Source organism: Propithecus coquereli, unplaced genomic scaffold (genome assembly GCF_000956105.1).
Source record: "Propithecus coquereli isolate 6110/MARCELLA unplaced genomic scaffold, Pcoq_1.0 Scaffold926, whole genome shotgun sequence".
In the NCBI taxonomy this organism is placed as follows: Eukaryota; Metazoa; Chordata; class Mammalia; order Primates; family Indriidae; genus Propithecus; species Propithecus coquereli.
The window spans coordinates 217,419-229,874 of record NW_012155574.1 but is presented as its reverse complement, the minus strand read 5'-3'; the positions used below and the strand labels follow the sequence as shown (position 1 = coordinate 229,874).

The following is a 12,456-nucleotide window of genomic DNA, read 5'->3' as shown; positions in this document are numbered from 1 at the left end:
GTGACCCTGAACCTGGGAGAAGCACCTGCCCTGTCTGGACCTCAGTTTCCTCATTGGTACAATAGGAACAATAACTCTCCCTTTCCTAGGTTGGTTGTGCAATGTCATTAAGAGAAGATTGTTCATTCAGCAGGTATTTACTGAACTCTGTATGTGAGGCACATAGTAGGTACTCAACTCGTGGGATGTCCTTCACTTCTAAAAAAAGGCTGTGACATGAAAGGCACCAGGTATTAATGCCTACTCTGCACTAGCAGGTGGTGAAGGCTTTATCTGCCTGTGATACTCTCTCCACCACCTCACACGATAGGTGTGGTGTAAACATTTAACCAGCAGGAGATGGAGGCTCTGAGACCGTAGGTCCTTTGCTCAAGCATCAAGAAGTACTCTGGACAGGAAATCAGCTGGAGGCTCCCACTGGCACAGGCAGTGCCAGGGCCTGGCCCTGGCCCTTGGGACCCAGGAAGTAGAGGCCCATCTAGAACAGTGTTGCCTAGGGCCACCCAGCCTTGATGGACCGTCCAAGCTGCCTGCTTGCAATTTCAGGATTCAGGGAGCTGAATTTCCATTCCTGGGAGAAGAGCAAAGTCTATCTCTGAGCCCCTTGGAGGAGAAAATGTGTAATTATTTCTGCCAATTGAATGCGCCCACGAAAGGAGAGGGAGGAGGGAACACTCAGCCCCGCTTTGCAGGCCGCCGGTATTTCTCGTGCACAGAGCGCTGCAGCCGAGACGCTGTAATTAGACCTGGTAATAATAGGCTCGGTGTCTCCCGCGCCCTGTCAGGGAGAAGAATCCATCTTACGGGTAATTGCAGGGTTGGCGGCCTCTGAACGTCTCTTTCCGCCGGCCTGGGCCTTTCCCGGGGGAGCTGGCAGGGCTTTCAGAGCAAACGCTGCCCGGGGTGGGGTGCGGGGAGCGGGTAGGGGCGAGTGTGGAGGAGCCTCCGCGAGAGGTGGGGTGAGGGGCTCCCTGCCCCAGCCCTGCTACCTCCTGCGCGCCCCGCCTCGTGCCAGCCCTTCTTGGGCAGCCAGAAGACATGCGAGTGTACCAGAAGACCCACCTCCTCCGCCTCTGCCTGCGCTCTCCGCGGCTCCTCGCGGCTCCCACCTTCCTCAGAGGAGGAGACAAAGCCCTCCGCTCTGCCCAGGCTCCCACTGCCTCCCGTTCTCACCGGCCGCAGGGCCTTTGCACGGCTGTGTCCTCGCGCAGTGCTCCTCCTCCAGAGCTTGCTCCTTCACCTGCTTCAGGCCCTGGCCTGGCTCGCCTTTCTTAGCAGCGTTCACTCCAGGGCCTCCAGCGCTTCCCATTTGCCGGCCCTACCGTAGTTTTCTTCTTAGCTCCTCGTCTACTAACTCGCCATAGGTTTTACTCACCACTCTCTGTCCTCCCCACAAGGTGGTCAGCTCCATGAGCGCAGATGTTTCTCTCTGGAAGCTTCACTGCTGTATCCCCAATAGCAACAACCGTGCCTGTCACAGAGTAGGTGCTCAATAAACGACACACAGCTTGCCTGATTTGCAGCCCATGTGCTCTCCTACTTCCCCCAAAGTTCTGGTCATCACCAGGGCTCCACACAGAGGCCCCCTCCTCCAGGAAGCCTGCCTGGAATCTCCTGTGGGCCACACCCTCCCCTGCCAAGGCCTGTCGGGAGCACTTGCCTCCCCTCCACTCAACCACCATCTGTTCTAGAGTCTGTGACAGTGGACTCCTTTGGGGCTGGGGCCCACGGCTGCATGTCCTCTGGGTCTCTAGGGACCAGCACTAAAATTAATTGAGAGCATCCCACGGCCGGGCACTGTGCTGTGCACCCCACCTGCACCCATTCACTTTGTCTCAAAGTAACCCAAGATAGGTATTTTTACCATCACCCCCATTTTGCCAAAAACAGGTTCTTTTAACAAATGGGGTCAAAACTATTTTGACAGCATACATATCCTTATCAGTGAAGAAACTTAATGTAGATCCCCATTTTCTGCGATCTATTCATTTGCAAATTATGTGCTAGTTTTTATTTATATTGATAAAATTGTTAATGTTTATTTTATTAAATAATGTATTAAATATTAAGTAAATAATATATTATTAATATTTATTTATTTTGCAAAAATACGTGTGTTTATAGCCTCAAGTGCAAAAAAATAGTAATATTAAAGTTATGAGTAAAGACACGGAGATGTTCTTGTGTTCTTCCTTTCCACGGGGGATCCCGCACGGCCTCTGGGGCTGCACATCCCGTTTCGGAGCCCAGGATGCCATGGACGAGCGCAGCAACGAGGGAGGGACTGCGTGACTAAGTCACGGTTTAAGAGCACGGGCTCTGGAACCAGATTGCTCGGTTCCTTTCTCCCTCACTGGCTGTGTGTCCCTGGGCAAATCGCTTACGCTCTTTGAGTCCGTCCCGGCTTTCTCAGCAGGCACGGTAACAGCCCCCACTTCACAGGGCTGCAGTGAGGATTAAATGGATCATCTATGGAGCTTGCTTAAAGCAGGGCCTGGCATCTCGTTAGCCATTACTATTAGAAAAATATTTCTTACCGGAAATAAGGCTGAAAAAATGGCTAGGGTCAGGAATCGTCCTCCTAAACCAGGAAGTAGGTCTAGCAATTTTCTTTTTTGACACGGAGTCTCACTATGTTGCCCAGGCTGGGCAACTTGAACTCCCGGGCTGGGTCACAACTTATTTACCTTCTGTCCAAATTGCTGGCCCTGGAGCCTGGCATGGTGGTGTGCACCTGTAAGTCCCAGCTACTTGGGAGGCTGAGGCAGGAGGATGGCTTGAGCCCAGGATTTTGAGATCAGCCTGTGCAATGTAGCAAGACCCCATCTCAAAAGAGAAAATTGCTAGACCTACTTCCTGGTTTAGGAGGACAATTTTCCCCCCAAGTAATCTGTGGACAGACTACATGAGAATCACTAGAAGGCTGTTTAAAAAACAAAACAAAACAAATCCCAGGTCCTGTCCTAGTCTGGTCCCATTGCAATTGTGGGGTTTGGGGCTCAGAAATCTTTATTTGTAACGAGTTTCTCCAGGAACTCTGCGGCTTGGCTGACTGGGGAGACAGCACCAAACCCTAACGGGGCATCTCCGTGGCTGATTTGGAAATGGCTGTATTACATAACTCACGTTGCCTGCTTTGTAATTTTTGAGAGGCTCAGAATCTCTCTGTGAGGGGTTATAGGCCAGGGGCACAATCAGACAGGGCCAAGGTTCAAATTTTATTCACAGCATGACCTTCAATGATTTGCTTTATTGCTCTGAACTTCAGTTTTCTTGTCTGTAAAATGGGGGTGGTGAGAGCACATGCTTTCCTAGGAAATGAGGTCCAGTTCTTCTAGCAGGGGCCTGACGGGGAAGGGCTCAGTAAGTAGGAGGCACAATCATTGCCACCACCATCATCATCCTCATCGTCAGTAGGGGTTGTTGTATTACATGTAAAATATTTCTTCCAGGAATTTCAATTTAGAAAAAGAGCTTATATGTCACAGAAAAGAAAGCTCTGCTCTACTGGCTCAGAGCAAAATAGCAAGCGAGTCATTTGCTAACTGTGCGCAAAGGGGCCTTGAAGCAGCATCGAATCCCTCCTCTGTCTGCACGTGACTCCAAAGGTGCAACGTGCTGTGTGTGGGTGTCAGAGCCCATTAATCACCCCTTTTTTATTTTCAATAAAAGAATAACTACATAAACAACTTCAAAGGTGGAACAATAGTAAGGCAATATGTTAAAACACAGACACTATTCTTCAGTGCAAACATTTTAAATTTTTCAGCAAACTTAAAATGGGCTTTCAGATAATTTGACATTAGCAAAATCCTGAATACATATAGCAACTCTTAGGTTTTTAGGTTTTTAATTGCCCAGAGTCTCTCCACTGAGGAGTCTGGCCTTGCTAAACTGTTTTCCCCCTCATTAGTGTGTTATAAATAATTTTTAATTGGGTGAAAGGGAAGCCAGCAGGTCCCATGACGGGAGCTGTCAGTAGTAAAATAAGAACTCGCTGAAGAAAAACTGGAACCCGGGACTCGGTGTCATGAGAACACTCTGAGCCTACTCAAGGGTGGTCAGAAGTTTTCCGCGTGGTTTTTAAAATGATCTTCTGCAGAGCAGTCATTGCATTTGTGATAATCTGGACTGTTTGAAAAAATTTTTTGTGCTTTCATAGCAAATATGATTGAAGTAAAATTGCAAAAGAATATTTTGCCCTTGAAATCTTGTTCTAAGTGTATTTGCACATTTGATACTTACAATATCAAACATTCAGTGAAAAGTGCCTTAAACAATCAGCTTGAGATCAGGGATTTGGCATCCTGGCTTTCCCCAGAGTAATGGGCAGAATTAGAAGATGCAAGAAGTTTCTGTGACATCATCAGAACCTCCCCAAAATTTTGGCCAAGGAAATTCGGGATATAGGAAATATGAATTTAAAAAGTCCTTTTTCATGTAGCTCTTAGGAAGGCAATATTATTCTCTAGGCATCAATCCAAGATTCCAACAAAGACCTGTCCATCCTTTTTGCCAAATGTCTTGTCCAATGGCTGTCAATGTCTGATGTGGTTTGTCTTTTCCAATATTTTTGAAGGCTACTAAATCCTTTAGGTCTTTAATATACTGGAAAAATATACATCCCAATGCCTTGCACCTTAAAGAAATCAAGGCAAGCTACATTCTTCCTGAATGATCTTCAAAGGAGTTCCAACTCTGGAATATTCAGGGTGAACTTGACTGTCCCGTAGTCCATTGCTGTAACCTTCAGAGCAGCGGTTCTTAGCATTTCACGGAAGAATCACACAGAGAGGCTGCTACAGCAGGATTTGCAGCTTCCATCCTGAGAATTTTGAATATAGGAAATTTGGAGTGGAGCCCCGGAATCTGTGGCTTATCCCAATCCTGGTGGTTCCTGTGCGGGAGGCCCAGGGACCACACTTTGAGAAACAGCTACTTGCCGGCTCCTGTCTGTGTTCCCGCAGTGCTGGTGCACTTAGCCCGTAAAAGGTTCTGGGTCTTTAATATTACTGCGCCACTGACAGGATGATTTACTACCCTGTGGGTCACTGGCGTGGAGATGCACACAAACATTTGTGGAATGTCATCGATGGTATTTTCATGGAGGCCCATCACATAAGGAAAATATGCACAGAAATGTGGTAACACCATTGCCAGGTTTGAACACAAACCCAGATCTCTCCGTCTTAATTACTAGAGTTTTATGACACATCCTGACGTCTGATAAGGCAAGCCTTTAACCTCTTCAGGCGTGTCCTGTTTCTCCTTGGCATACATATATTTGGTCATTTACCATTTTTTCTTTTTTTAAAAAATGGAGATACATTTCACATTGCATAAAATTCATTTTAAAGTATACAATTTAGGGGTTTTTATTAATAGTAAGCACTACCACCACCCAAACATTGTCATCCCAAAAAGAAACCCTGTACCTGTTAGCAATACTCCCCATTGCCCAGAGCAACCACTCATTTACTTTCTGCCTCCGTGGCTCTGCCTGTCCTAGACGTTTCATACAAATGGAATCATGCAACATAAGGCCTTTGTGTCCGGCTTCTTTCGCTGGCGTACTGCTTTCACGGTTCAGCCTGCTGTAGCATGTGGCATGCTTTTTCTTTTCATATCTGTGCAACATTCCAGTGTGCAGGTAGACCACATTTTGTTTGTCCATTAACCAGTTGGTGGACATTTAGCTTGCTTCTACCTTTTGGCTATCATTACTAGTGCTGTTATCAACATTTGTGTACAAGCTTTTGTGCAAACATATGTTTTCAATTCTCTTGAGTATATACCTAGAAGTGGAATTGCTGGGCCACGTGGCAACTCTAATGTTTAACTTTTTTTTTTTTTTATTTAGACATGGTTGCTTTATTTTGCACTTTAGAATTCACAAAAAGCTTTATAATATCTGCATTCTCCTTGTTGATCATCAAGGCTTTATGGTAAGACAGTGAAAATTTTATCACATCAATTGGGCATACTTAAAAAACAATGGAAAATTTACAAACAAATCTCTTTAATCAAAAACATTTTGTAAAATACACTCTCTGGTACACATCTGAATTCATCTATCCTAAAATTAGACTTTAAAGGGCTTAAAAAAAAATCCCTAAACAAACAGTTTTAACACTGATAAGCCTACCAGAATAATGCTGATGGCAAGCTATAAACAGCTTTAAAGCTGAATGTAATTTGGGGGAAGGGGAGAAGAAGAAATTATCTGTTGAACCTACATTTAAATGCATCTGTTAGTAAGACTTCTCTAACTCAATGAATTTCAACAAAGTGAACAACTCCTTCGCCTTTGGTAGTTTCCTAAGTTTTATTTTTAAATTTGTGACATCTTGACTAAACAAAATGAATCCTGGGGCTAGAATATTTAAGGAAAAGAAAAACATTGGTGGTAATCCCAAAACAGTATTAGTGATAAAAAACAAATATAAAATAAAAATAAAAAATAACCAAAAAAAAAAAGAGAAAAACATTGGTGGGAAAAGAGGAAAAACAAGATCAATACCTTTCTTAGTCTATCTAAAGTGAGTGACTGCTATTAAGGAAAAATATCAGAGTTGATATGTATGGGATTTAGTTTGGCTTAAAGTTAGATAAGTTAACATCTAAATGACAAAAATAAAACTTCAAGGTGATCTTATTTAGAAAATTAAAAAAAATAATTGTTGCCCTCAATTAGTTTTTAAATCTGTGAAAGAGCATAATATGTACTTTGAGGCACCCAACAGACGATCTGTTAACATTATTCATACTGCTATTTTCAATTTTAATATACTTTTTATGTGCTTTGGGGTAGCTCTTTAGATACTATCAGTAGAGGCCACTGAAAATAATGCCAGAATTTGAGTAAGAAGAGAGTAGAAACCAAAATAGGATGGGAGGATAATGAAATTGGGTAGTAATAACAAACAAGATTTTCAAGATTTCCTCACTAACTAATACTGCAAAATTGTATATTTTGGCTCAGGGCCACTGGGCTGCTGGAAGTGATCAGGAAATGAGTGGAACATCCTAATCGTCCCACTTGGATTCTTAACTAACCCGTGATTTGGATGGCTCACTCATGAAGGACTGTTCACACAGGCTGCTTGGTAAGGGGTAGCTGTGTCGGGCTTACCATCAACACCTATTTGCTTTGTTTCTTTCAAGAACACTTTTGAAGGGCTAAGGACGTCTAAAAGGCAGGAGAACAAAGAACTCACTAGACTACAGAGATTAACAAGGGAATAATCTGTAAATAGTGTAATCATGGGCATGTTATCAATCACCTTCTTTCTTCAGGTGGGGAATAAGGATCTATAAAAAAAAAAAACAAAACTCCACTCCATTACTGGGCCTATGAAAAAATAAAACATTCTAAATTTTTCCTCTTTTGATCAGAAATTTCAACTTTAAAATATCCCTAATCTGTCATCTCAAATTATCCCTTTTATTAGTCTTATAAATGATATTGCTTAAAGTCTCATACATCAGTGAAAAAGTCAGAAGTTTCAGGATTAATAGATGACATTGAGTTCATTTACTTAGAAAAAAGGATTTTATTCTGAGGTGTCTCTCAGAGATTGAAGCGCTCTATGTTATCATTGAATGAGACTTATTCTCAAAGCAAATATTCTCTATGATACCAAAGTATTCTGTTTATTATGATAGTACACTTTAACATATTAAAAGCCACAAAGCCTAAGAAAAGCAAGCAACAAGTCAATAAAATCACAACTCAGCATCCTAACATTTTCACATGGTACCATTCACTATGAAATGCAAAAAGACTACTAATGTTTAAGTGGTATGATCTCTAGCCTGTAAATTACACTCTTGTGACCAAACAAATGATTATATACTTGGAAGACTATAGAACATGAGTAGCCACAGAAAGCTGTTCTTCAGGACTGCTTTTGGAAAGCTTGAAAAATTAATTGACCCATCATTTTAGGGGGCAGGGGGGAAAGGTGCATATGAATTAGGAGGCTTTACATGTAGAAAAAAAATCTAATTAAAATATTTTAAGCAGACTATTTTAAATGTTTATTTGATACTGGAAGTATGGTCAACTATCATAAAGTATTTCTCTTCATCACAAAAATTCCATATATTAAGGATTTACGCAATCCGGCGGGGGGGGGGGGGTGAATCTAGAAACTTTTTTTTTTGCCTGAGCAAAAAAATCTGAAAAGGCTCTCCAAAATCTTGAGTAGAAGTATCATACTCTGCAATAAAATGCTTGAATTCTTTAACACACCGCTCACCTATTTCATGTAAATTCTGCCTCAATGCAAACTGTATAGGCTTTTCTAATGAAGGATCTTTTTCAATCAGCATTTTCACCACCATCCCAAAAGTTTCACAGTCTTGTCGGTAAACCTGTTCAATCTCTTTGGTTTTTGATGCTATTGCTTTAGAGCGACTGGTTAGCTGACTGTCTTCAAATAACTCTATGCCATCTGTTGCATTTGACTCAGGTTCTTCTGGCTGGTCAATGTACAATGGTGCCGTGGATTCCGCCTCATACTCAGAAATTTCAGGCAAGTTACTTTCATCTGATTTCTCTAGCTTTTCAGCAGTTCACTTACTTGCAGCCTCAGCAAGTTCTTTTTCAGTTAACCTACTGGGTTTGTCTAACACCTTTGATGATGGAACTGCTGAAGAACTTGAGGGTGAAGTATCTCTCGATGTTTCCAAAGAGTGTACAGGTCTCTCTTTATTTCTATATTGAGACTGATGGAAAGAGTATGGTTTGCTTCTTTCTGGAGAGTAGCTTCTACTACTGACACTGGAGCCAGATCTGCTGTGTGGAGAATCTTTTCTGCCAATGGGAGATTCTCTGAAAAGCGGATTATCCCTTTTACGAGGAGACCGGTCTCTCACATAATGGGAAGAGTAGAAGCCTTTTCTTCTAAAGCCATCTCTCATGTCCCTGTATTCAGGCTGTCGGCTTACAGAATGATCATCTCTTGCCCATCTATAACCACATTCATCTCCTCTGTGAGGCGGACCACTTCTTCGATCATGAGAAAAACTGCGGCCCTCGTCATATTCTCGGTTATCAACATGACTGTCATATCCATTGTAGCTTCCTTCACCAGGTCTGTCTAGCAGTGGTGGTTTCTTTGGCACAATATTAACTACTCTATGGTAGCCATCACTGGGGTGACTTCGAGGAGGTACTCGTTCTCTTGGAAGTCTTTCATAGTCATATCGTCCCTCAGACCACATTTCATCTCTTCTATAAGCCACGATTCTGGGCCACTTGGAAACCCGTAAACGTAGTCTGCCCCTCGCCGCCGCTATCCTCTAATGTTTAACTTTTGAAGAACTGCCACACTGTTTCCCACAGTGGCTACATCATTTTACATCGCTATGAGTGTCTGAAGGTTCTAATTTCTCCATATTCTTGTCAACACTTGCTATTATCTGTTTTTTTGATTACAGTCATCCTAGTGGGTGTGAAATGATATCTCATTGTGGTTTTGATTTGCATTTCCCTTATGACTAATGATACTGAGTATGTGTTTTTATGTGTTTATTGGCCATTTGTCCCTCTTTTTTTTGGAGAAATGTCTATTCAAATTGTACACTTTACGTTGGATTGTCTTTCTATTGTTAAATTGTAAGAGTTCTTTATTTATTCTGAATACTAGACCCTTATCGGATATATCATGTGCAAATATTTTCTCCCATTCTGTGGGCTGTCTTTTCACTTTTTTTTTTTTAGATGTGGGGTCTCACTATGTTGCCCACGCTGGCCTCAAACTCCTGAGCTCAAGTGATCCTCCCACCTCAGCCTCCTGAGTACATGCACCACTGCGTCTGGCTGTATTTTCTTGATGGTGTCCTTTCAGGCACAAAAGTTTTTAATTTTGATGAAGTCTAATTTATCTATCTTTTCCTTTGGTCACTTGTGCTTTAGGTGTGACATATAAGTGGTCGACTCTGAACCACTTGCATAGCTGTGTGCTATTGGGAAAGTTACTCACGACAGCCGTGCCTCAGTTCCCCTATCCGTAAAGCGAAGATGATAGTAACAGTGCATACCCCAACTGTGGTTGGGAGGGTTAAATGAGACAAAGAGTGGGAGAGTGCCCAGAAGATTTCTGGCGCGTGGTGAGTTCTCAGGAAATGTTAGGTTTGAGTTGCCATCATCGTCATCATCACTATCATCATCCAGGTTCCCACAGTGTGAAATAGATGTTTGTGAATTAAATGACTTGTGTCTGTGGGGTGGACGCTTTTGTTCATCTCTGCAGCCCCTGTAGTCCTAGAGGACTCCGCCCCAGCTCCACGGCCCTGGCCCCAGCCAATCAGTGCATCACTTGCCCAGCCACAATGATTGGTTCAAGGACTATCATATGACTGAGGTCTGGCCAATGAGAAATTACGAGACTCAGTTCCAGGCCGTTGAGCTCTCTTTGCTCCCAAGGACTTTGAGGTGAAAAGGTGGCACCTCTGCAGCCCTCTGCACCCCAAAAGGAGAGTCTGCCTGAGAATGGAGCCAGTGAAGAGTGGGTAGACCCCAGAGACGGCAGGTGAGAAATAAGTACCAGTGACATAATTTGACCTCTGTGTTAAACTTCACCTGAAGGCAGATCTATGCCTTTTAATAAATTATGTGAGCAAAATAATGATAATAAAATAAATTAAAAATTTAAAAAATCCTTTCCAGATTACGTTAGGTTTTCTGTCACATGCACTGAAAAGATCCTAAACAATAGTTATTCCAAGGCTGCGTGACATACAAATTTACAAATATTTCTGCTTGCATTTTTGTTCCTATTGATTTTTACTTTGTTGGAGGCAGGGTCTTGCTCTGTCGCCCAGCCTGGAGTGCAGTGGTGTGATCATAGCTCACTGCGGCCCTGAATTCCTGGCCTCAAGCGATCCTTCTGCCTTGGCCACCCAGAGTGCTGGGATTACAGGTGTGAGCCACTGTGTTCAACCTCTAATTGCGTATTTAACAGAACTTATGCTCCATATGTAAAATTCAGTGCAGTCAGTGCTGAAATCATGAGATACTTGGCCTTTGACTAGCTTGTGCATATAAATGCCTGGTGAGCCCTCCTGGGAGCGTGGTTGCCTGCTTCCCTACTCATCTTCCACAGGGTCTGAGTGGCAACCAAGCTGTCTTGTGCCAACACTGCCACTTGTGGCCAAGAAGTGTCTGACTCAGTGTCTTTCCCACAAGTATCTTCCCTGTGTCCCAGGAGAGAATTATTATCACCTGTCCCCTTGTATCCTTTTCATTTACAGTAATCGCAGCTCAATTCAGGCAATTTGGTAGGTTGTGATTTGCTTTGGGAGCTCACTTGATCTTCCCCCAGCCCCACCTCTGCCCCTACCTGTTTCATTGACAGTGACACCTTGAACCTTCCCCTGGGGCACGGCCCCGAGGCTTTAAGGTCAGGCCTGCTGTCCTCCTTTCAAACAAGTATATTACAATGGCTCCTTTCCTCTCCTGAAGTAAAATTCATAGATAATATTACCTGCTTGCAACCCATAGTTTAAACAAATCAACATAATGCCCTAGTTGTCATATTAAAGTGAAACAATAAGGAAAATAATTTGTAATAAAATAATATGTATTTCCCCATAGAAGTGCTTGGGCAGGACTACCCTGGAAGAGAAGATAAAGTTGTTAAATGATTATGCCTATGTAATAATGAATATGTTTGGATTTAAGAGAAATAAGGCACTCTAACTGAATAACGTACACTTTGAAATAAAGGGCTAAAAATACACATTTATACATATGCATAATTTCACCAGGAATAGAACAGCTACAAACACAGACAGACACAGCTGTGGTCCACTGATAACTGGGGACTGCAGGTGATTTTCTGAAGGGTGAACAGCTGCTAGGAAAGCCCTGGGAAAAGGAAAGCACAGCCACCCGTGGCTCACACAAAGGTTCCATTCCTGCTAAGGTCATGCGTGCTGCAAGCCTTGCCACTCTGTTCAGTGAAAAGTCGACTGAGATTCTGGACACTGGTAACCGCAAGCAGGGACGCTGGGCCTTGCAGATGTCTGGCGCTCCAGGATCCAGGCTGCAATACGGCGGCAGCTCCGCCCACCAACTGCTGGGAGCTGCAAACACCCTGCAAATGTCCACAAGGCCCTGGGGCGACACAGCTCCCTTTGAGAAACTCTAGTTTAGAAGAGTCTGACAGCCGCAGGGCCAGGGTGGACTCCGTGTAGCCATCCATGGGCACACTGACTACTCAGCTCACAGTGCCTCAGGGCCCTCCTCTGAAAAGTGGGGCTCTTTGATGTTGGTTAAGATGGTGCTGACACGGTGGCTCACGCCTGTAATCCTAGCTCTCTGGGAGGCCGAGGCGGGCGGATTGTTTGACCTCAGGAGTTCGAAACCAGCCTGAGCAAGAGCGAGACCCCGTCTCTACTAAAAATAGAAAGAAATTAATCGGACAACTAAAAATACATAGAAAAAAT

At 43.4% G+C, this 12,456-nt stretch overlaps 1 pseudogene across 1 annotated transcript; it reads right to left on the bottom strand.

Moving 5' to 3' along the window:
- Positions 1-8,115: 8,115 nt before the first annotated feature.
- On the bottom strand, positions 8,116-9,251 carry LOC105826842 (annotated as a pseudogene). Its single transcript, XR_001138333.1, has one exon. The product of XR_001138333.1 is annotated as a periphilin-1 pseudogene (transcript).
- Between the last annotated feature and the right edge of the window lie 3,205 nt (positions 9,252-12,456).